This window comes from Microcaecilia unicolor, chromosome 1 (genome assembly GCF_901765095.1).
Source record: "Microcaecilia unicolor chromosome 1, aMicUni1.1, whole genome shotgun sequence".
Taxonomy (NCBI): Eukaryota; Metazoa; Chordata; class Amphibia; order Gymnophiona; family Siphonopidae; genus Microcaecilia; species Microcaecilia unicolor.
This window is the reverse complement of record NC_044031.1, coordinates 350,143,982-350,169,781: the sequence shown is the minus strand read 5'-3', so window position 1 is coordinate 350,169,781 and position 25,800 is coordinate 350,143,982. Positions and strand designations below refer to the sequence as shown.

Here is a 25,800-nt window from a genome sequence, read left to right as displayed (position 1 = left end):
GAATAAATTTAGACAAGTCTGAAGCTTTGGCCTCATCAGCAGCAACCCAGAGGGCCTGGGGGACTAGCTTTCCATTGAGGTGGGCCGGGGAGTCCTTTAAATATTTAGGAATTTGGCTCACAATGAATACCTCAGAGCTATACCAACTAAATGTCAAAGTATTACTTGAGCACACTAAAGACAAATTAGAATCTTGGATGTGCCTCCCACTGTCATTAATGGGGCGGATACACCTAATACAGATGGTGCTGTTCCCACATTGGCTGTAAGTTTTTCAGACGCTACCTATCCGCCTACTGCGTAACGATTTGAAATGGGTAATGCGTCTTTAGCCGGTTTTGCTGGCAGGGAATAAGCCAAAAATTAGGCAGAATTGGGAGCTGGAAACAAGGAGGTATAGGCTTTCCGGATATGTTCCTATACAATCAAGCGTGCTTGCTACGCCATTTGGTAGACATGTTCCAATGCCACACCACATTACACACCTACCACTCTTGAACAAGCTTTGTTTGCCCCTTATGATGTAATAGCACTTTTCCATTTGCCTCGGAGCCAGCTCCCTCCTAAATTTAAAAAAAGCATGATACTTCAACCTCTTCGGGAGGCGTGGCAATGGTGGATGAGGCAGATGGGAGGTCACCCGCACGTTACAGACCAAATACCGATTGTAGGCAATCCAGTGTTCGAGGCGGGATTGGACAACCCGACTTTTGGTAGATGGCAAGGATTGGGCGTCACGAAGTTGGAACATTTGCTATCGGAAAATGGGGTAATGATGACATTCGAGGCTTTTCAGAACCATGTGGGGGCCGGCTGGGGTAATAGGTTCGCTTATGCACAGATCCACCACTATATGAAAGCGTTGGATCAGGTAGCCCTGAAGGGGTGGATGGGGAAAAAAATTCGAGAATTTTTTTGAGGAACTGCAGACAGAGACATTCGGTCTCAGATCTGTACGGGGCTCTGGTTCGGCGGCAGCCTAAAAGACACTATGAAGGCCTTAAACATAAATGGGAGCAGGATCTAGGGTTCTCGTTAGCATCCTGGGATGTGACAGCTACATTAAAGGGCATTAGGGCATTAGTAACAGATGAAAGGCTGAGGGAATGTGGATACAGAGTGGTCCTTCGGGGCTACATGTCTAAAGCACAACTGGCTCATGTGATGAGGCCGGACAGTTCTGACTGTTCTAAGTGTGGAGGGGGTCCAGGCTCATTGTATCATGCGCTTTGGCAATGCCCCAAGGTGCATGCGTTTTGGCAGTGGGTAAGAGGGTTTTTGATTCGATTGGGACATAAAATCCAAGGCACGGAGAGACAGTTTCTGCTAGATCACCCAAGGGTGTCCCCACCATAACGTTATGTAGGAAGCTGAGTTTGGTAGCCCGGAAGTCATTATGCAATATTGGACCTCTTCGGAGGAGCCGGCCTACTGGCACTGGCGTAATCAGGTGCACTTGTTGGCCTCCTGGGAGGCTAGAGACTCAAAACAATCGCCTAAACGCAGGAAACAATTTCTCCAGATTTGGACGCCATACTTGCAAATTCTTAGCCCTAGGGGACGTAGTCTGCTTATAAATGCCTGATAAAAGTCGAAGGGAGTGGGGAGGAAGTGAAGGCCGCCAAGAGCTGAAGATTGAGATAGAAATACACATTGCTTGCTGGGGAGGTGGTTAGAGGGTGTGGGGATTAACGCATTACGTTGGAGACTTGGATTTGGAGTACCAATAAGGCGGTAGAGAGCCTTGGACATGAGCTGATATCTCTGAGACAAGGGGATGCCTCGTCTGTCAGAAACTGGATACCGAGCAGAAGGGTGGTTTTCCAAATACCAAGAAAGATGAAATTGGACCCATGTCTCCGCCCATCCTGAGAACACTCAACATACTCCTGTAACTGTGGAACCACTGGGGGGGAGAGGGGGGAGGGGGGAAGAGAAGGGAGATTACCAATAAAAGTTTGACACTGTTTTACTGATGTATGGTTAAATACTGTAAGTTTCATGTGATCTGTATTAATGACATTATTGTGATGTTCCATATTTTGAGGTGTCAATAAAATAATTAAAACATGAAGGACAAATGCCCCAAGCTGCAGTTATTCTTTTTTTATTTTGTAATAAATGTGCTGACACTAAGTTCTCTTGTGAACCAAAAGAAAACGGCTGCCTCTCCCTGCCTAGACACTCTTCCCCTGAAGAGGCTAAAGCTCAACCCTGACGACTGTGAAAGGGAAGATTGAGGAGGGAGGGACCTTGCCACCCGGGTGTAACACCCCCAAGGCTGGAATAGGCCCCCACGAACAGATTATTTTATACAACTCAGGCGCACAGAGGTAAGGAAAAAAATAAAGGACTCACCACAGAAAGAAAGGAAAAGAAAATTCAATGAGACTAAATGACTCTCAACCTTCCACCTGCTGGAGACTGAGATTACTGGATGTTTCTAGTCCTACCGTGGGCTCTTACTGGCTCTCTGCTCAATCAGAATTCAGTCTCCACCTGCTGGAAGGCGTGCAGAACTGATCGTTTTTGTAAAAATCGAGGCCCCCATACTGTTAACAGCAGTTCTTCACTGGCAGCAAGCACAAGCAGCCAGCAACTGATGCTCGCGCCAGCCCCACACCCATAGGCGTAGTTTGACTGTTTCATTTGGGGGAGGGGGGGGCAAAGGATGGGGTGGAGCATAAATATATGCAAATGAATATGCTAATATGGAGGAAGGAAGGGAAAAAGAGCTGGCTTTTTGGGGGAATAACCATAATGAATATGTATGAGATATCAAGCCAGCTCTTTCTCCCTTCCTTCCTCCTTACCCAGCACTCCCTCTTCATCTCCAGTAGTATTTCCCCACCCCCTTTCCCATACCATACCAGTGTTGACCTTCGAAATGCATAGGCTCTATAAGTAGATCCTTCAAGAGGTAGTGTCATGATTTAGGCTCTACACCCTTTCTGATGTTTTGGTGCCACCTCAGTAAGGCCAACACACAATCTCTCCACTGCAAAACGCTATACACAAACTTGTGCAAACACACACTCATGTCCTTACTAAACCATAACAGCACTACTTCCAAGGGCAGGACGAGCTACAACCTTATGCGTGAAAAGGCAGAACTGTAATTACACCAGGCTCTAAAACACCAATACACTACCTCGTGAAAAAAAGCAAACCCAAGGGCTACAAATACTACACGCTAGCAGAATACTGCACCTTAATCACACATGAAAAACACATGACACAAGGAACTAGAAATAAAAAAGTATGAAGGCAAAATACTGAACTGGAAAGTTAACTCAAAAAGTCAGACTCAGAATGCAGCAATAGCAGAAAAATTGAAACTTACAGGCAAAATATCACAGATGCACATTTCAATTAATAAATTCTGAATAAAATACTTTTTTCTACCTTTGTTGTCTGATCATTTAGTTTTTCTATTCGCTTTGGTCCTAGTGTCTTCTGTTTTATGCAGTGTCTTCTTTCCAGTAGTCTTCCCTCTGATCCCCACCCTCCCAGTCCCATCCATCTCCTGCTCCTTCCCTCTGCTCCCCACCCCTCCCAGTCCCATCCATCTCCTGCTCCTTCCCTCTGATCCCCACCCCTCCCAGTCCCATCCTTCTCTTGCTCCTTCCCTCTGATCCCCACCCCTCCCAGTCCCAAGAGGAGTGGCCTAGTGGTTAGAGTGGTGGACTTTGGTCCTGGGGAACTGAGGAACTGAGTTCGATTCCCGGCACAGGCAGCTCCTTGTGACTCTGGGCAAGTCACTTAACCCTCCATTGCACGCCGCATTGAGCGGGAAAGCACGGGGTACAAATGTAACAAAAATAAAAAATAAATAAATCCATCTCTTGCACCTTTCCTCTGCTCCCCACCCCTCCCAGTCCCATCCATCTCTTGCTCCTTCCCTCTGCTCATCACTCCTCCCAGTCCCATCCATCTTCCTTCTGCTGCCCCCCCCCCGCGAGGTCAAGGATCGTGACTCCGTTTACCCCTCTCTTCCTCCCTCCGGCGCAGGCAACAGTCTTCTTCAGCCTGTGTTCCTGGCAGCGGTAGCGACGTACACGCTGCCTTCGGTCTGCCCCGGAAGCCTTCTCTTCAAGTTCCTGTTCCCACGACACGCCCTTGTCTCCGTCCACTTCGCTTCCCTGCCCTCTCTGTCTGCGTCCCGCCCTCCTCTGATGTCATTTCCTTTTGGGCAGGCGCAGAGAGGGCAGGGAAGCAAAGCGGACGGAGACAAGCGCGTGGCTGCTTTTATTTTTTTTTTTTTACTACTGGCGCCAGTCGTCACGTCGTCGTCTGGGGGGGCATTGTCCCCCCTCGCCCCCCCAGTCTACGCCCATGCCCACACCCTTCCCTGTGATTCAATTTCCTGTTTCCACATAGGCAGTAACAAGCCAAAAGGAAGACTGTGGGACTGGCCGGAGCAGTGTGCATCAGTTGCTTGCTGCCGAAGAACTGCTGTTTTAAAAGGTCTGGGGGGGGCCTCAATTTTTACAAAAATGAGGGTGGGGTGGGGCGAGAAGGGCAGGCGCGGGGAGCAGTGGCTCAGGAGCATCAGTTGCTAGCTGCCGAAGAACTGCTGTTTTAAAAGGTCTGGGGGGGCCTCAATTTTTACAAAAATGAGGGTGGGGTGGGGCGAGAAGGGCAGGCGCGGGGAGCAGTGGCTCAGGAGCAGTCGCTAGCTGCCGAAGAACTGCCGTTTTAAAAGGTCTGGGGGGGCCTCAATTTTTACAAAAATGAGGGTGGGGTGGGGCGAGAAGGGCAGGCGCGGGGAGCAGTGGCTGGCCCAGCTTTGTCTCTCAGCTGCCCTGCTTAGGGGAGGTGAAGCAATGGGAAAATTAGAGCTACAAATCCATGCATGCCTTGGGGCCATGCTAAGACTGGATTGGTTTGACCTGGGGTGCGTTTTAAATCCTAGTGAGTGTTCTGAGGCAGGGGTATAGCCTTCAGGGGAGGATGAAAGGGCACAGGCCCCCTCCAATGCTCCAAGCCCTGCTAGCAGAAGTACATGCAGCCACAGATTCCCCAGAATAATTCCCTCCTCCCCAGTCTCAGCCTCACTCTCAGTAGCCACACAGAACTCATGCAGCTCCATACTGCCTGTACCCATGCCACACTGAAAATTCACAGAGAGCAAGTCCTGTTCATCTACAGGTAAAGCTACAGGTAGCTCAAGAGCTGTAGTTATTTTTCCAAACTACCAAACATTAAAAAAAAAACAAAAGAAAACCTTGCTTACTCCTTCAGGCACCAGTGAGTGAAAAAACTGAAGGGCCCTTCTGCCCTAACTGGCAGTCCCTCTGGATCCCTTTCCCTGGAAGCACCTCAACTATTTGGTGGCCCATTTGACCAGATACCCTCTCTCCAACATTGCTGCAGTGCTAACCTCTCCCTCCCCAAAGCTCACCCCTAGCACCCTTTACACCCCAGCTGACATCAAACAAAACTCTCACCCCCTTCCCTCAGTACCCCAACTCACCACAAGAGTGATACCCATTCACTCCTGTTCCACAGGCAGCAAAATAGTGCATCCAGACCCCTAACAGTAGTCATGTAATAGGATCAATATGAGCGTACACATTTGTCAATTTAACTCCTAGCAACAGCACCATTTGAAATGGCAACTGCAGAAACCGAAATATATCTGATGTCAGAAAACCAAAGGAAAAATTAATTCTTACCTGATAATTTTCTTTCCATTATTCCTAACAGATCAATCCAGAGACTTGTGGGTTGTGTCCCTCTACCAGCAGATGGAGACAGAGAACCTCCGACAGGGGAGCCTCTGGATTGATCTGTTAGGAATAATGGAAAGAAAATTATCAGGTAAGAATTAATTTTTCCTTCCATGGCATCCCACAGATCAATCCAGAGACTTGTGGGATGTACCCAAGCAGTCCTCAAGTAGGGCGGGACACCCCCAACCTGGCAGAAATCACAGACAAGCTGCCACATCCACCCAATAATGACGAGTGAATGTATGGACCGAAGCCCATGTAGCTGCCCTGCAGATAAATGGGACTCTGCACAGGAGGAAGCTTTAGCATGAACTTGCAAAGGGGCTTGCTTGCCCAATGCCACGTATGCCGAAGAGAAGGCCTCCCGCAACCAATGGGCTATGGTGTCCTTGGACACCATAAGACCCTTCTTACTGCCTCCAAAAAAGGATGAAGAAACTCATTCATCACCTCCAAATGCCCGTCTCAAGTCAAGACAGCAAAGAACCCGGAATTGCTCCGGGTAATCTTCTCGGAGGAGGGCCAGCAAATGCAAAGACTGCCCCAAGTGGAAACGAGAAACCACCTTCGGCAAAAATGAAGGAACTGTCCTAACGATACCCCCGCCTTCGTAAAACGCAGGAAAGGGTCTCAAAGGCCTGCAACTCAAATTCTCAGAGCGGAAATAATGGCTACTAGGAAAATCGCCTTCAATGTAAGATCCTTAATCGTAATCCCTGATAAGGGTTTGAAAGGAGAACGCTGAAGCGCTTTGAGGATTAAGGTTCCAGGATGGCAGAACTGGCACGTGAGGAGGGCGCAAACGATTTACGCCCCTCAAGAAACGAACCACATCCGGGTGGGAGGCGATGGACGTCCCCTGAAGCCGGCCTCTAAAACATACCAAAGCTGCCACCTACACCTTAAGAGAACTCAGCCTCCTGAAGAAACGCGAGGATAACCGATACCAAAGCCACTGACAATCCCGAACTTGCACACCACGAATCGAAGGTACGCCACACCCTAGCATAAGCTATCAAGGTGGATCTTTTCCGAGCCTACAGCATTGTAGTGAACCACGTCCGGATACCCTTTTCTTCTCAATCTCGCCCTTTCAAGGGCCAGGCCGCAAGACCAAAGGGGGAGGGATCCTCCATTGTGACTGGCCCCTGCAGCAGGAGACCGTCCTGTGCCGGTAGCAGAAAAGGACGTTCAAACAGAAGCCTGATCACATCTGCGTACCAGGGTCGTCTGGGCCAATCCGGGGCCACTAGAATCACTCAATTGGGATGACTGGCAATGTGAGAGTCAGTAACCTGCCCACCATGGGCCATGGGGGAAAGGCATAGAGCAGGCCCCTGGGCCAAGGTTGAAGAAGGGCATCGATGCCTTCTGAGCCCAGCTCTCATCCCCTGCTGAAGAAACGGGGAACCTTCGCATTGAATGCGGTGGCCATTAAGTCCATCTCTGGCATCCCCCAACGGGCAGTATCTGATCGAAGGCCAGAGAAGAAAGCGTCCACTCCCCCAGCTCCAACTGGTGGCGACTGAGAAAGTCCGCTTGCACATTCTGTGACCCCGTTATATGAGCCGCTGTCAAGAGAGATGAGTCTGCCCAACGGCAGATCAGAGCCGCCTCGCGCTAGGGGTGCACTCCTGGTGCCCCCCCTGACAGTTTACGTAGGCGACCGCCGTTGCGTTGTCCGAAAGAACTCAAACTGGGCAACCGCGGAGAAGAGAGAGAAACTCTCGAAGGGCCAGACGAATTGCCAGTAACTCCAAGCGGTTGATGGATCATGACGCCTCCGTCGAAGTCCAAATGCCCTGGGCCGTCGGTTGCAGGCAATGAGCCCCCCAGCCAGACATTGACACATCCGTGGTTGCCAGAGGAATGCCAGACACCAGATTCTTTTGAATGAACCACCAGTGCATGATTGTGTGAAGACGGGCTGAACATGGCACCCGAACTTCGTAATCCTCCAAAGGCTCAGAAGGTGCCACTGGAGGTGGCGCATGTGAGCCCTGGCCCACTTTACCACGTCCAAGGTGGAGGCCATGGAACCTAGAACTTGTATGTATTAGTCCCAAGCCCGTGGGTTCGGAGTTTGAAACAGCACTCGTAACTGAGCCTGTAACCGCTGTGCTCGAGCTGAAGGAAGGAAGTGGAGGAGTGGCCTAGTGGTTAGGGTGGTGGACTCTGGCCCTGGAGAACTGAGGAACTGAGTTCGATTCCCACTTCAGTCACTGGCAGCTTCTTGTGACTCTGGGCAAGTCACTTAACCCTCCATTGCCCCAGGTAAAAATAAGTACCTGTATACGTAAGCCGCATTGAGCCTGCCATGAGTGGGAAAGCGCGGGGTACAAATGTAACAAAAAAAAAAAAGGGAAGAGAAACCATCCCTGTTCGGGTATCGAAGCACAGCCCCAAGTATTCCAGCGTTTGGGAAGGCGCTAGGCTGCACTTCGGGAAATTGATCACCCAACCAAGCGACTGAAGCAACCCGACCACTTTGTCGACTGACCGCCGACTCTCCTCGAAAGACGACGCCCACACAAGCCAATCATCTAGATAGGGATGGACCTGAATCCCTTCCTTCCTGAGATAGGCCACCATTACTACCAGGACATTGGAAAAGGTCCGAGGGGTGCTGTGGCTAGGCCAAAGGGCATTGCTTTGAATTGAAAAGGACAACCGAGCATTGCAAAGCGAAGAAAGCGCCTGTGGGGTGACCTCATCTGCCAAATCTAGGGTTACCATTTGTCCGGATTTCCCCGGACATGTCCTCTTTTTGAGGGCGCCGTCGGGAGTCCGGGCGTATTTCTTCATTTGATGGCTTTGTCTGGGTTTCTCAGAGTCCGAGACTAGTCCCCCCGCTCCTCCTGATTCAGACTCCTCCCATCGTCCAACATGCAGCATCCGTGCGTGTGCTAGCCAGCCCAGCTCACCCCAGTCAGCTGATGATGCGCCCTCCGTCCTGCACGAGCATGCAGGCAGGCACGCAGTGCTTCAGTTCTACTGCCTGCTGCCTGCAGCCGCTGCCATATCGACGATGATGAGGTCAATTTTTTTTATCCGACTCGTCTTGTCTCTCACCTCCAAGGGCGGCCTCCCCTGTCTGGGTCGGAGCCACTTTCTTTCGGACGTGGTAGGTAGGCGGCTGCCATGTGGCCCATGCATGGTTGGTGGGGGAAGGGGGGGGCAAGAGAGCTGGCAAAAGGTGGATGGAGAATGTATGTTAATATTGAAGTAGAGAAAGGTAGGTGGGTTTCTGCCTGAGAGGGAGGAGATAGGGGGGTGGGCCATACCCATGGAGAGAACATGGACCTTGCTGGGACTCAGCAAGGGGAAGGCAGAGGTTTGGGAAGAGAATTTAAGAAGGTAGAATGAATGCTGCAGCTAAAGTCTTTAGAACAGCTGACCAAAAAGGGGATGGAGGAGAAGGAGAAAATTTTGGAGATTTAAGGAGGAGGGGTAGAGAAAACTGACTGAACTTAAGAAGGGGGAAGAGATACAAACTAAGAAATGGAGATGGAATTGAAGAGGGAAACTGCTGCTGTGGGGGTGAGGGAGAAGCCTGTTATACTGGGAGTATTCTACACAAGAAAATTACAAAACGGGTGCACAATTATTATTCGTTTTTTTGCATAGAATTCTCCTCCCCAGGACCCTTGAATATAATAGTAGTATCTGCTGCCATTAAACTGTAAGGTTTTGCAAAATGGGCCCCAGCCAGCCCATGTACTAATAAGCTCGCTGACACTTGATTACTCGTAAATACGATACAGCTGTCAAAGTGTTGCATGGATTATTTAATTTGTTACTAGTCTATAGCGTGTGGTGGACTTTGGTCCTGGGGAACTGGGTTCAATTCCCACTGCAGGCACAAGAAGCTCCCTGTGACTGGGCAAGTCACTTAACCCTCCATTGCCCCAGGTACAAATAAGTACCTGTATATAATATGTAAGCCGCATTGAACCTGCTATGAGTGGGAAAGCGTGGGGTACAAATGTAAAAAAAAACCACATGTATATATATTTTTAATTGGTTTTTATCAATAAACCACGTTTACTCTTTTAACAATCTGCTTCGTTTATTTTCCATCTTGGAGTTTGCAGACCGTCTGCCCTTATGCTTTCGTGGACTTTTACTCAAGTAACTTCCATTTTAAAGGATTTCCCATTCTCTCTCCTAGACAGTGAGAGCTAAGAGCAGGTAGTCAATGCAGAATAGTTAGATGCAATTAATTATGTCTGGTCATTATAAAATGTTTTCTCCCAAATATCTTTGCAGGGTTGGAAAAAAAAGCCACATAACTTGGGCAGAATAACCCGATATAATCAGCCATATCAGCCATGTATTTGCTGCCAAATAAATGGCAGATTGGAAGCCCGAAGTGAGTCTAACGTTGAACTGAAGACCGTAGGCTGCAGCCAGCTCAGCTTAACTCCTCCGTCCATAGACTGGGGTGAGGTGAGGAACGTTTAGCCTGCCTGCTTGCTGATCAGCTGATGAAGTAAGAGAATAACTACATCTACAGTGACCTTTAAAATTTGGAGGGGAGGGAGGGGGGACCCTAGAACTCGAAAGGGAGGGAGGGGACCCAGGAACTCGAATGGAGGGAGGGGGGGAATGCTTTCAACACCTGTAAAAAAGAAGAATTTCAGCACCCCCAATGCTGCTTATTATCCTAGAAATAAGTGGATTTTCCCAAGTCTATGTTAAGAATGGCTTATGGACTTTTCTTTTAGGAAATTATTGAAACCTTTTTAAAACCCTGCAAGCTAACTGTTTGACCACACACTCTCTGGCAACAAATTCCAGAATTTAATTACACATCAAGTGAAGAAATATTTTCTCCAGTTTGTTTTAAATTTACTACTCAGTTTCGTTGCATATGATCCCCTAGGCCTTGTATTTTTTTGAAACAGTAAACAAGCAATTCATGTCTACTCATTCCACTCCACTCATTATTTCATAGACCTCTATCATACCTCCTCTCAGCTGTCTCTTTTCCAAGGTGAAGAGCCCTAGCCTCTTTATCCTTTCTTCATAGGGAAGTCATCCTGTTTGCCATTTTCATCACTCTTCTGTATTCCTTTTCTAATTCCGTTATATAGTTTTTGAGGTATGGTGACCAGAATTGCACTCAGTATTCAAGGTGCAGTCGCACCATGGAGTGATACAAAAGCCATCATAATATTCTCATTTTTGTTTTTCATTCCTAAATTAGCTTAACAGACAATGGGGGGGGGGGGGGGGGGGGGAAGAAACTGGGAGACGTTTTGGATCTGGGAATGAGGTTGATCATGGGGGAGATATGCTGGATAAGAAGACAGGATGAAAGTGGAAGAGAGTGAATAGGGAGACAGTGGGAATCCTGGACATACAAGGAATAGATATTACAGTTTTCTTGGTTTGCGTTTACAGAGTTTTCACTGCACTGACCTAGTGAGCACAGTCATCTAACGTGAGCTACGAACTTGAAATGCCGAAAAGAAACTGTTTTCGTTCAGGTCGAACTGACAGGGAAGCGGAATGCATAACATGTGGTGGTGGGACTTATTTTCTGTTGCGCATAAAGGTGCACTTGATTTAGAGGCGCATATCACAACGTCGAAACATGTTAAGAATGTTCGGGGAGAAAGCTCATCTATGAAACTTAACAGATTTTTTTCATAACACCGTGTTCCAAAATTGATGATTCTGTTTCGGCTGTTGAAGGAACATTGGCGTTTCATGCAGTTAAACATCATAGCTATAAATCAATGGACTGCAGTTGCAGGTTAGTAAAAACAGTATTACCTGACTCCAACATTGCATGAAAAATATCATGTGCACGAACAAAAACCGAAGCAATTGTTAGTGTGCTGGCTCCGCATTCCGTTGATATGGTTGTAAAAGCACTAAGCTGTGTACGCTTCTGTGGGGTCGCGACAGATGGTAGTAATCATGGAGCTCAGAAGTTGTTTCCAATTCTTATTTACTACTTCGATTGGAAAAATGGTGGTTTACAGTCGAAACTCATTGATGTGCATAGCACTCCAGATAAAACTGCAGAAAGAATTTCAACGTGCATTACCACCACCTTGGACAGACATAGCTTATTTCAGAACTGTATAGCCTTTGCAGGAGATACTAATTTTGGAGGTGTCCAGCGTAGAGATACTGGCAAGAATGTGTTTGCTAATTTAAAGAAGATGAAAGAAAAAAGCAGTGGCAATTGTACATTAGTTGGATTTGGTTGTCCAGCACATGTTTTGAATAACTGCATTCAGCATGGCGCCGATACACTTGATGTTGATATATTGAGTCAATAGTTTTAAAAAATTTACAACTATTTCTCAATCTACACTGTTCGAACTCAACATTTAAAAGAGTACTGTGAATTTGTTGAAGTGGAATATCCGAAATTCCTTTGAAAATGATCTTAGTGAGATTTAACTTTGGCATATGCATTCGCTGATGAATGTGTTCCATTCACACAATGAAAAAATTGAACGTGAAAATAACTCACTACTGGAGGTTATGAACTGCCTTAAATCCGTCCAGTCTGTTCTCACATGTCGAGCACAACAGAGTTTCATGTCACTAAAGGTGAAGGAGTTGTTAAAGAAGTTGCGTCAAGATGGACTGGATGACCACTGTGATGCATTTTGTTCTCAAGTAGCCTCGCTGTACACCACATGTTTGGAATATTTGGAAATGTGGACCATGCCACTGGAGGAGTTCACTGTATTTTCATGGATGGCTTTCACTAAAATTCCAAGTTGGGATGAAGTTCTTGCAACTGTGGCATATCTCAAAGAAAAGGAAATAGACATTGACGATAGCAAATGTTTTGATTAGTTCTGCAACTCGAAGAGATTTGTTGAGTCAAACCAAAATGAGAAATGGGTGAAGTACTTCAATAGATGCAAAACTGAGGAATGTTTCTCAGAACTTATCATTGCAGAGTTTTTCTTTGCGATTCCATCACATAAAGCTAACACTGAACGAGTTTTTTCTTTGCGATTCCATCACATAAAGCTAACACTGAACGAGTTTTTTCTTTGCGATTCCATCACATAAAGCTAACACTGAACGAGTTTTTTCTTTGCGATTCCATCACATAAAGCTAACACTGAACGAGTTTTTTCTTTGCGATTCCATCACATAATGCTAACACTGAACGAGTTTTTTCTTTGCGATTCCATCACATAATGCTAACACTGAACGAGTTTTTTCTTTGCGATTCCATCACATAATGCTAACACTGAACGAGTTTTTTCTTTGCGATTCCATCACATAATGCTAACACTGAACGAGTTTTTTCTTTGCGATTCCATCACATAATGCTAACACTGAACGAGTTTTTTCTTTGCGATTCCATCACATAATGCTAACACTGAACGAGTTTTTTCTTTGCGATTCCATCACATAATGCTAACACTGAACGAGTTTTTTCTTTGCGATTCCATCACATAATGCTAACACTGAACGAGTTTTTTCTTTGCGATTCCATCACATAATGCTAACACTGAACGAGTTTTTTCTTTAATGCAGAGCCAATGGAGAAAGGAGAGAAACAAACTTCTGGTTGAATCTGTAAAGGGAATTCTCTTTGTGCACCACAACTTTAAGCATATGACATGCAAAGACTTTCATATGTATATCAAGTGCCAACCAAAGTTGTTGCAGAATATCCGCTCTTCTGATAAGTATTCTAGTGCTCAGACTAAGTCAAATTCAGATTCAGAAACCTTTGAAATGTAGAGTGGCTACTGCTGCTGCAGTGTCATGAGAGAGGTTTGCACTGCATGTGGGTATCCTGAAAATCTGGCTGGGGAGCCTCCAGGACCACTGCATGCAAAGTTTGCAAATCTCTTTCATGAATATTTATTGTGGGTATCCTGAAAACCTGACTGGCTGGAATGCGGGTGCCTGCAGGAGTATGGACCAGGTTTGGGAACCACTGCAATTCTCTGTTGTACAGTACACTCAATACAGCTGCTTGTCAACTTTTTGCAGTTTTGCTGCTTTTATAGTTGTAAGAGGTTTTACACTAGGTAGTTGGTCTACCTCCATTTTCTTGTGGGTTTTATTTGTCCTGTTCAGGTCTCTGTTTTACACTTCATTTATTCCTGTGCAATTGATATACTGCTTCATTCTTCTGAAGTCACTATTCCATGGTTGGTTAAATGGTGCCACAATTGTTATTTCTGTTTGGACTCACTGAATCCTGCGTTAAACATTACTGTTTGTTGTGCTTTTAGATGTCAATTAAAGCCGAACCCTTGTGTTTCAACGTTATTGGTCTACCTCCATTTTCTTGTAGGTTTTATTTGTCCATGCAAATGGAGGCAAACAGTTGTTCAAAAACTTGAACTCTGACATAAAATCGTGGCTCTCCCTGGTAGGGGAGGCTCATTTTCAAAGCACATAGACTTATAAAGTTCCATAATAACATACATAAGTCTATGTGCTTTGAAAATGAGCACCCATATGTCCAGTTTTACCTGGACATGTCCTCTTGTTGAGAACATGGCCAGGCATCCGGGTGGGTTTTGCCAGCCTGCCCGTTTGCCAGATTTGCGGATGAACGGGCAGACTGGAGGGCAGACAGCTGGGCAGTCCTCAGGGTGTCCTATCCTCCCCTCCTTTACCTTACTGTGGTGCCCTGGTGGTCTAGTGACCTCTTCAGGGCAGAAAAGAGCCCCCTCTTTCCTGCCTGGCACACTTACAGACTGTCTTGCTCCATGTGCCACTTCAAAATTGCTGCTAACAGTTTAAGCGGCAGCTTCGCGAGACTTCTATTGAAGTCTTGCATAGGGGGCGGGGCAGGGGCATGTGTCCTCTTTTTTTTCTTAGGGCAAATATTGTAACCCTAGCCAAATCCAATGATTCTGAGGGAGAGCCCAGAGACAAAACCGGGCCATCTGCGTCACCTGGGGACGTTTTGGCAGGAAAGACTAAGAGGCTGCAGCAACCGGAAGTTTGCTGAGGAAGAGACGGAGCTGCCTGAAGAGAAGCTCCTGACTTCTTCAAAAGAAAGGCATTGTGCATTAATAAAACAAAATCCGGGGGAAAAGGAACTACAAGGGACTCCCCCTGCTCCCTGTACATCGCTTCCCTCCATCGGAGCCAATGCCACAGAAGCACGTTACGCAATTGATAGACAAGAGGCCACGTACAGAGCGGGTCGCACCTGAGAGGAAAAATGCACTGCACTAACTGCCTCGAGGAAACTGCCGAAACTATTCCATGCGCTTCTGACTCACCGGATGCCTGAGGGGAACCCCCGTCGCGCTGAACACCCGCTGCGGGCTAACAGTGGCAGGATTCACACTCCCCCGCTGCTGCTCTCTGGCCCCCGCACCGGGAGCAGCGCTTAGCCACCTCAGAAGGCACTGACATGCTCTACAAAAGCCCGCCCCAAAACTGACTTGGCAGAAAGTGTAGTTCCTCCGTATGATTATGTTTAAACTGTTTTATTGACGATTATCACAGTACAAATTAACTTGGAATATACATATAGCATTGATTGATAGACAAAACAACATTCTAGCAACATATTCAACATCGCCAAACACTTTTCTTCCCCATTTTTCTCCCCCCTCCCCTCTTAACAATTCCTTGGCAAGTGCTAATATTAGATGTTAAATGACTTTTGTTCCTAATATCATACACTTTAAATACCTCGTTAGGTGAAATAGTGCTTATCATAAAATACCAGAAAACTAAACATCAAAGCTCTAGAGCACTGCCAAGCTTTAGCCCTATACATCTCACTCAACCCCTCCAACCCCCCACCCAATACCTCCCCCCCTTGCAAGCAGAATACCGCTCTAGACTAAATTTACTACTCCAGGCTACCCATACTCTCCCATTATTCCACTATTTATCAGGCGTTAACAAGCAAACTACGTCCCCTCGGGCTAAGAATTTGCAGGTATGGCGTCCAAATCTGAAGAAAACGTACTCTGCGCTTAGGCGATTGTTTTGAATCTCTAGCCTCCCAAGAGGCCAGGAGATGCACCTGATTGCGCCAGTGCCAATAAGCTGGCCCCTCCGATGAGACCCAGTATTGCATAATGCATTTCCGAGCTACCAAGCTCAGCTTCCTGCATAACATTATAGCAGGGGCACATAATGGAGCAAACGCTCTTGGTTGGTCCAACAGAAACTGCCTCTCCGTTCCTTGAATTCTATTCCCCAATCGAATCAAAAACCCTCTTACCCTCTGCCAGAACATGCGCACCTTGAGGCATTGCCATAATGCATGATATAATGAGCTGGGACCCCCTCCGCATTTAGAGCACCCCGAGTTGTCCGGCCCCAACATATGAGCCAGTTGTGCTTTAGACATATACCCCCGAAGGACCACTCTATAGCCACACTCCCTCAGCCTCTCATCTGTTACCAACGTCCGGATGCTCTTCAAGGTAGCTGACACATCCCATGTTGCCAGTGAGGTCCCAAGATCTTGTTCCCATTTCCGCTTAAGATCAACATATTGCCTCTGGGACCTACGCCTAGCCAGTGCCCCATACAATGCTGAAACCGATTGCTTCTCTGTCTGCAACTCCTCAAAGAAGACCCTTAAAAGTTCCCCCATCCGCCCCCTCAGGGGTGCTTGGTTCAGGGATTTCATATAATGTCGGACCTGTGCGTAGGCAAATCTATTGCCCCAAGCTGATCCCACTTTATCCTGAAGAGCGTCAAATGTTATCATTTCCCCATTTTCCAATAACAGGTGTTCCAATCTTGTGATGCCCAGCCCTTGCCATCTACCAAATGTCGGGTTGTCTATCCCTGCTTCAAAAACAGGATTACCTACGATTGGGATTTGATCTGTAACGTGTGGTTGGCCCCCCAACTGCCGCATCCACCACTGCCACGCCTCCCGAAGGGGCTGTAGTATTATGCTTTTTTTAAATTTAGAAGGGAGTCGACTACGAGGTAAATGAAGCAGTGCTAATATATCATATGGAGCAAAAAAGGCTTCCTCCAAGCCTATAGGTGTATAATACTGCGTGGTATTCACCACATCTCCTAGGTGACGCAACAAACACGCCTGATTATATAGGAACACATCCGGGATACCCATTCCCCCCTGTCTCCAGCTCCCTATTAACATGTTTTGGCTAACTTTAGGCTTCTTGCCTGCCCAGCAAAACCGACTAAAAAGACGCATCATCCGTTTCAAATCAGTCCGTGATAGGCGCATGGGTAAGGTTTGAAGGACGTACAACCAGCGCGGAAACAGCACCATTTGGACTAAATGTATCCGTTCCATTAATGACAGTGGAAGACTCATCCAAGAATCTAATTTAGCCTTAGTATGTTCCAGTAAGATTTTAACATTCAACTGATATAATTCTGAAGTATTCATTGTGAGTCGGATTCCTAAATATTTAAAAGACTCTCTAGCCCATCTCAATGGAAATTCAGGATCCCATTCCCTCTGATTCACCTCTGGCGAAGCCAGAGCTTCTGACTTATCTAGATTGATTCGGAAGCCTGAGTAGTCTCCATATTCACGAAAGGTTTCCAATAACGTGTCTAAGGATTCCCTTGGGGTTTGTGAGATGTACCAAAATGTCATCCGCAAATGCTGCGATCTTAAACATGTGGGTCCCTAAGCCCACTCCCCGGATCAAAGGGTTTGCCATGATATCTCTGATAAGGGGATCTAAAACTAAAACAAAGAGAAGAGGGGACAAGGGGCACCCCTGCCTTGTGCCTCTCCTGATACAGAAACTTTCCGACTCTATCCCGTTCACACTCAATGTGGCACATGGGTTGGCATATAAGGCATGAATTGCCTCAACAAATCTCCCTGAAAATCCATAATGTTCCAACGTATCAAAAAGAAACTTCCAGTGAACCTTATCAAAGGCCTTTTCCGCATCGAAGCTGACCAACAACGATGCTACCTTCGTCTGCGAGCTGTGCTCTAGTGATGTCAATATTGCTCTCAAGTTTTTACTCACTGCTCTTCCTCCCACAAAACCCACCTGACTTTCGTGAATCAACCGAGGGAGCAACCTCGCCAGTCTATTAGCCAAGATTTTTGCCAGCAACTTGGTATCATAATTTAATAGGGAGATAGGCCGGTACGATGTCGGCTCTAGTGGGTCCCTCCCCGGCTTCAACAAGACTATTATTTGAGCCCTATTCAAGTCAGGGGGTATCCTCTGTCTCTCTATTAGTTGGTTCAAAAATCTAGTAATTGCGGGTATAACTCCTCCTTCCATCAATTTATAAAATTCTCCTCTTAAACCATCAGGTCCCGGGGCTTTCAATCGCGGGCTACGGGCTATAACCATACTAACTTCGTCTTCAGTGATTAATTGATTAAGGCTGTCCAACTCTTGTATTGTAAGCTTTGGTAAAGCTAGATTTTCTAAGTACATCTGATTTAGTAGGCCGTCCTCCTCTGGGGAAGCGTACAGCCCTTGATAAAAGGTCCGAAAGGTTTCACAAATTGCCTTGTCTGATGTGTGAAGCCCTCCCCCTCTTTGCCTCAGTGCCAGAATGTTCTTAGTCCCTCCCCGGGGGGTAATTATTTTTGACATCAACTTGCCTGTTTTATTACCATGTTTATAAAGCATATATCGATAGTAGAGCTGTGACTTGTGTGCCCTCTCTTGCAAAAGTGCATTCAAGGCGGTTTGAAGCTCTAACACTTGTTGTTTATCCCCTATCGCATGTGTCTCCCCATATCTCTTCCGTGTCTTACAAAGTTGGTTACTTAAACGCAAGATCTTTCTGTCTTGTGCCTTCCTCACAAAATGTGTGACTTATAACTTCGCCTCTAAGAACCGCCTTAGCCGCTTCCCAAAACAAAACTGGATCATCTATATGATCTTGATTATGAGTGCTGTATTCCGCCCAGCTAGCTTGTAATCGGCCTTTTAGCACTGGGTCTGAGCTAAACTCTAGGGGGAATTGCCATTTATGTTTCTGTTGGGTCGTACCACTTGGTATCCATTCTATCTTAACCCAGGCATGGTCCGACACCATGTACGGTCCTATCTCCGCTATTGTCACTTCCCCAAACATCTGACGCGATGTCAGAATATAGTCAATTCTCGACTGAGTTGAGTGGGCCCGTGACAGATGTGTGTAATCTTTCTCACCTGGGTGCAGCACCCGCCACACATCAACCAGGCCCAACATCTGGCTCAATTGTAAGAGGCCTCTATTATTATAACATGAAGAGGCCGTCTCCGGGGCTGATCTGTCCAGAGAGGGGTCCCAAGCTGCATTAAAATCGCCCCCCATCACCATAGCTGCGTGCGGTTGCCTGAGCAGAAAATTAATCAAGGTTTGATAAAACTTCAGATCATATCTATTCGGAGCATAAACATTACAGGATTAGCAGTTTCTGTCGCCCAACTACCACTTCCAAGATAACATAGCGGCCTTCAGTATCAATCAGAAGTGGGTTGATTACAGAGGCTATGCCTTTTCTGATTAGTATCGCTACTCCTCCTTTTTTGCCTTGTGCATTTGCTGCTATACAATCCCCAACCCACCAGGTGCTGAGCTTGGCATGTTCAATCTGGTTCAGGTGCGTCTCCTGTAAAAGTGCTATGTCTGCTTTCTGCCTATTTAATTGTTGTAAAATCTTAGAGCGTTTTATTGGCGAATTTACTCCGCCTACATTCCATGTTATTATTCTTACTATTCTTGGATTTGAAAGTGTGGAGCGATATCCATAGATGTCCACTTTTGTAAATCGAGGGGGACATCCCAGCCTCTGCCCCCCCCTAACTTGCACCTCCACTTTATCAGCATCACTGTTGTGTTCTGCCCACGCTTCCATCAGAGCTTGTCTCCTATTGCCAAGCCGCCTTTCATTGACAGCTCGGGGAGACAGAGCCCCCCAGAAGCCTTCATTACTTACTTTTATATACTTTCCATTTAATACTTGTACCCTGCTTGCATCCCTCCTCCCTCCCCCCACCCCTCCCCCATTCCCCAAATCCTGTATCCCTTATTCTCAGGTCCACCAATTAGGACCACGACTTCCTTACGTCTCTCCCTCCCCCCTCCGCATTAAACAGTGTTACAATAAACATAACTTTCATTGTCAAGCTGATCAGACACTTACATGGTCTCACCCCTCTTACCAGGGGTTCGAACCGTTTCACCCATTGGTCATGTCTTCCAGAAAGTGTCTTATTCAACAGCAAGAAAACTCAAAAGAAAAGTCTAACTCACAAACCATAAAACCTTAACCTTCCAACTGCAGCCATCTTGTCAAGCCTTTCTGCTACTATAAGTAGTCCATCTTTGTAATTGGCTGGGAGTTTGCTGTATTGTCATAGACTGACCAGTCAGTTCTCCTCTGACCCCTCAGTATAACATTACTCAATGCTCTCAGAGTGTTCGCTTCCTCTTGCTGTTCAACTTGCATCTGAAGGTGTTGTTCCCAGCTGCTGTAGAAATTCTTTAGCCGCCCCTGCCGTCTCATATGTCTTGGTGATGCCATTATGCGTAACTCGCAGTTTGGCAGGGTATTGTAGTGCAAATCTTATTTTCTTTTGGAATAGCGTTGAGCAAACCTCCGAAAACTGTCGCCTTCGTGCTGCTACCCCTTCTGAATAATCTTGGAAGCAGCGTACTGGGGTTCCATCGTACACCAATGCCTTTCCGGTTCTAAGCAGCTGCATCACCTCTTGTTTCTGCGCATAATTCAAAAATCGTAGAATTACCACTCTTGGTTTATTGGTACCAGTCATTTTCATCCCTATGCGGTGAGCCCGTTCTATTTGTATTGGCCCCGAGGCTTCTGGGAATTGTAGTTCGCTAGTAAACCAGCGTGCCAAAAAAACCTCCAAGCCCCGTTCAGGTATCGTTTCTGGCAGGCCCACCACTCGGATATTATTTCTCCTGGACCTATTTTCCAGGTCCTCAATCTTTTCCTCCATCGCCTGCAGCTTTTTTTGAGTTATATCCTGTACTGTCTCCACCTCCGTTACTCTGTCCTCAATTTCACTCACACGTGCTTGAAAGCCTACACAGTCTCGAGAGAGATCAGTGAGCTGTTCTTTTACCTTTTCCAGGTTAGTATTTATGGGGGAGAGCCGGCGATCCAACATATCCTCTAGCACTGAGGACATTTCCGAGGTTATTTCGGCGATCCAGGCCGATGACACTGTCGGGCCCGGCGGGCTTGCGGGCGGCGCCATCTTGTCTTCTGCCCCTCTACCACGGAGCTTGTCTTTGTGTAGATTTTTAGCTGCCATCTCGCCACCAATAGATTTAAAACGTTCGTTGCCGGCCACTCCAGCGTTTCAGGCTGCGGCGAAAGTCAATTTTAATTCGCGGCTTGTGGGCTGGTCGTGCGGAGGGGGGATTAGAGCCGGAGATATCTTTTTTCTTCAACCCCTCGCGGTCATGACGTCACCGGAAGTCCAGTCCCTCCGTATGATTAAAAAAAAAGTCTCTTGCCTTTTTTTTTTTTTTTTAAAGTCAGGAGAGAAAGGTAACACCCGATCAGGCCAAAGGCCCGAGCGACGGAGGAAAGGTAGGGGGAGACCGGGAGGGACTTGGCACCACCAGGTGTACACCACAAGCTGCAAACAGCACAATCACTGTCTGTGCTAAACTAGGCCCAAAGGACACCAGTAGCCAGATCAAACTAGAGCTACTACTACTATTTAACATTTCTAAAGAGCTACTAGGGTTATGCAGTGCTGCACAATTTAACATAGGACAGTCCCTGCTCAGATAGCTTACAATCTAAAGGACAAATGTACAGTCACTCAAGTAGGGGTCGTCAAATTGGGGCAGTCTAGATTTCCTGAAAGGTATAAAGGTTAGGTGCCGAAAGCCACATTGAAGAGGTGAGCAGGGAGGGGGCGTAAGGGCTCAGGAAGTTTATTCAAAGCATAGGGTGAGGCAAGGCAGAATGGGCGGAGCCTGGAGTTGGCGGTAGTGGAGAAGGGTACCGAGAGAAGGGATTTGTCCTGTGAGTGGAGGTTTCGGGCGGGAACATAAGGGGAGATGAGGGTAGAGAGGTAATGAGGGGCTGCAAACTGAGTGCATTTGTAGGTAAGAAGGAGAACCTTGAACTGTATGCGGTATCTGATCGGAAGCCAGTGAAGTGACCTGAGGAGAGGGGTGATATGAGTATATCGGTTCAGGCGGAATATAAGACATGCAGCAGAGTTCTGAACGGATTGAAGGGGGGATAGATGGTTAAGTGGGAGGCCAGTGAGGAGTAGGTTGCAGTAGTCAAGGCGAGAGGTAATGAGAGCGGGGATGAGGGTTCAGGTGGTGTGCTCAGAGAGGAAAGGGCGGATTTTGCTGATGTTAAAGAGTAAGAACAGGTCTTGGCTGTCTGCTGGATATGCGCAGAGAAGGAGAGGGAGGAGTCGAAGATGACTCCGAGGTTGCGGGCGGATGAGACGGGGAGGATGAGGGTGTTATCAACTGAGATCGAGAGCGGAGGAAGAGGAGAAGTGGGTTTTGGTAGAAAGACGATAAGCTCGGTCTTGGCCATGTTCAGTTTCAGGTGGCGGTTGGACATCCATGCAGCAATGTCGGATAAGCAGGCCAATACCTTAGCCTGGGTCTCCGCGGTGATGTCAGGTGTGGAGAGATATAGCTGGGTGTCATCAATCTAAAGATGATACTGGAAACCATGAGATGAGATCAGTGAACCCAGGGAAGAGGTGTAGATTGAAAAAAGAAGGGGTCCAAGGACAGATCCCTGGGGAACTCCAACAGATAGCGGGATGGGGGTGAAGGAAGATCCATGAGATTGTACTCTGAAGGTTCGGTGGGAGAGATAGGAGGAGAACCAGGAGAGGACAGAGCCCTGGAACCCAAATGAGGACAGTGTGGCAAGAAGTAAATCATGATTGATAGTGTCAAAAGCGGCAGATAGCTCAAGGAAGATGAGAATGGAGTAGTGGCCTCTGGATTTGGCAAGGAACAGGTCACTGCAGACTTTAGAGAGTGCTGTTTCTGTTGAGTGTAGAGGGCGAAAACCAGATTGAAGCAGATCGAGGATGGTCAGAGGAGAGAAAATCAAGGCAGCGGATGTGGCGCACTCAAGTATTTTGGAGAGGAAGGGTAGGAGGGAGATGGGGCGGTAGTTGGAGGAACAGGTAGGATCAAGTGATGGTTTTTTTGAGGAGAGGTGTGACTACGGCGTGCTTGAAGGTGTCAAGGACAGTTGCAGTGGAGAGAGAGAGGTTGAGGATATGACAGATGGAGGGGGAGACAGTATGAGAGATGGTGTTTAGTTGGTGGGGATGGGATCAGAGGAACAAGTGGTGCATTTCGAGGAGGAAAGAAGGCGGGCGGTTTCCTCCTCGGTGATATCAGGAGAGGAGGAGAAAGAGGCCAAGGCTGGTTGGTTGAGGGGGAGGGTTGAAGGGTGAAGGGGAGGAGGTGGCTTGGTAGTGAACTCAAGATTGATCTTTTGCACTTTGTCACGGAAGTAGTCAGCCAGTGATTGAGGAGAGAGTGAGGGGGGGGGGTGGGAGCGAAGGGCACTTTGAGAGCTGCACAGAGATGTCCCTCCACCTGCTAGATAGAGAGAACTTTCAAGGTTTGCTATATGTGGACCCGTGCAGTCAAGTAAACCTCAGTATTCTCTCTATCTCCACCTGCTGGTAGAAGGACACAACCCACAAGTCTCTGGATTGATCTGTGGGATGCCATGGAAGATTGGCTTTAAGTCTCCATACAAAAACTGGACAGTGTACCATGTGAAGGGTCACCGGATAAGATGCTGTCAGACCAATACATCAAAGAGTGTTTTTGTCTATTTGCAAGAAAGACTTTCAGGTCTGATTTTACTCTGCAAGTGCTAGACCACATACATGTCCACCAAACAGGCAATGATAGCCCTGATGAGCTGGATTCAACCTGTAACCTTCTTACAGCTAAAAGTAATAAACGGGACTTGAGGGAACTGAGTTCTGAACATGCACTCTACTGCCTAGCTTAGGCATGCATTTTCAGTAGGGCACTGAACTAGCACTCTAATTTTATAAAAGGGTTGCCTAGATGGGAAGTCCAGATTGAATATATTTGACAGAGGTACAAAAGTAGCTATATGTGTCTTTCCTAAAATACTAACACAAATATTGCAGAAACTACAACTATAATGAATCCATTTCATTTACATCGACTGCAGAACAGGTATAAAAATACATACAAGACATGCAATCATGTGAAAATCAAATTAAAAGTACACATGAAAATCACAACTCTAATCAAAAACCCTGCCCCAAAACACATCTACAGCAGTACATAATCATAGTGCACATTTGTACACACAAGGTCATTTTATAAGCAGCATTTTAATCCTTTATTACACATTTTAAAAAAATTACCCCTTTAGCAGGCTTTTTTTCACCTATATAATAAATTCAGGGAATATTCAAACAAAAACAGCACAACACATGTGTCCACTATGCCTGTACAAGTACAGTTTTTAAAACTTAAATGTATACCTTAGTTTTCTTTCCTCCTTCAACCAAATTACACCCCACGGACTGTCCCTTTTTATTGCAACTAAAAGTGTACCGTGAAACTAGGTTGAACTTTTAGTTGCCATAAAGTAAGGGTCTGATGCAATCATTATTCCTTTACATTATTTAGTACTCGTTATTTACCATACTTCAAAAAATACATCTAAGGAAAAAGACACTTTCTGCACAAACGCGGTCATATAAACTATACGCACAGACACACAAACATGCTAAACACGAGCGCATAATACTCGAGAAGACCCGCGCAGTTACCGCAAGTTGGGGGGGAACGCGGTGACCGTCCGTGTGTGTATAATGAACGATGCGCAGGCGACCGCTGTTCGCTCAGGTCTCTTAGCCTCTATCTCTTTTCTTCCCAAAGTGAGAAGTAGCCAAAAGACAGCACCACCGCCTCCCAACCCCCAGGTGACCACGCTCAGTCGTCGTCCTAGCAACGGAACGATTAAACACTGCCCGGCCAAGCACGCGGTGGGAGTGGAAGGGGCGGGGCTGCAGTGGCGGAGCCTACCAATGACAGTGACCTAGGAGCGCTGCTCCTCGAGTCGGACTCGGTGGTGGTGATTGAACAGAACAGAAGTTGTACAGACAGACTAAAGCGAGCAATGTGGGGGGCCTTGGGAGCATCCTCCTTAGTTACAAAAGGCACGGTGTAAAAGCCAGATCCAGCGGGATCTTCCCGGCGTACAATAACTAGCAGGCGGCCATCAAAACAAAGAACCGCTTAAGGTAGTACTTAGATCCCGAGGATCCCGCAGATCTGGTTTTACACCGTCCCGTTACAAAAGCCCGCTTTCCTTTCCGATCGGGGCCTTCGTGCTTATCCCACAGGCTTACTTCGGCAACGCGTGTAACATTGTATTTTTTGTCAGTCACACACAATACCAATTTTTCCACACGAAACTGTTGTAAAAATGGAGCCTTTTCTAAGCGTCAAATAAATGCCTGTAGAAATATTGAGAGCGAACGGCTTGTACGAAGCCCAACCTTAATAGACGACTCGAATCAACCTACTACCTTTTCCAGGGCTCCGAGCCTTCCGATAGCTGAAAGGGAGGTGATGAACCTTCTCCATCCCAGGGCGTTGTCCGAGTGCGATTATTGAAATTGTGCCGGCGGGAATGTCCTGCAAATTGGAGCGTCTCCCAAAGATGACGAGAAGCAGACTTGGCGAAGAAGGAGGATCCTATTCCTTCCTTTCCTGCTCCTCGGAGGTGGCTTTTCGCCTGTCTTAATGACCAACTTAAATTACCACTCTAGCCTATGCTCGGCGGGGCTATCTTTGTAGTCGCAGCTTTTGTTGGAGGGGGAGGGGTTACCTGAGCTTTACCAGGTGCAGAAGGAGGGCCTTCTGGACGGGGCCCAATAATGCCGTGGAGAGCCACATCTGAGCATTTTAGCCTACAGGACCTTACCCGGCAGTGTACTTGGGGCCCCAGATCACAGCTTGGGTTTGGCCTTCCTGGTATGGCGAGTTAAGGCGTGGCTGTTAATACTGGCGTGGAGGGTCCACGTCTTTAATTTTAGTCTTGCCATATATAGTTAAGGAGTTGTGATTTATAACTATTTGGATATAAAAGTTCTTTATT

At 47.0% G+C, this 25,800-nt stretch overlaps 1 protein-coding gene across 2 annotated transcripts in view; it reads right to left on the bottom strand.

Moving 5' to 3' along the window:
- Positions 1–25,448, bottom strand: part of C1H7orf57 (chromosome 1 C7orf57 homolog) — a 498,985-nt gene extending 473,537 nt beyond the window's left edge. Inside the window, exon 1 of one of the 2 annotated variants that reach the window (XM_030209461.1) lies at positions 25,229–25,448. The gene's annotated coding sequence lies outside the window, so the exon portion shown is untranslated. Of the gene's footprint in view, positions 1–24,466; positions 24,562–25,228 lie in introns of those variants that run through there. The other variant, XM_030209468.1, reaches the window with a different exon arrangement.
- Between the last annotated feature and the right edge of the window lie 352 nt (positions 25,449–25,800).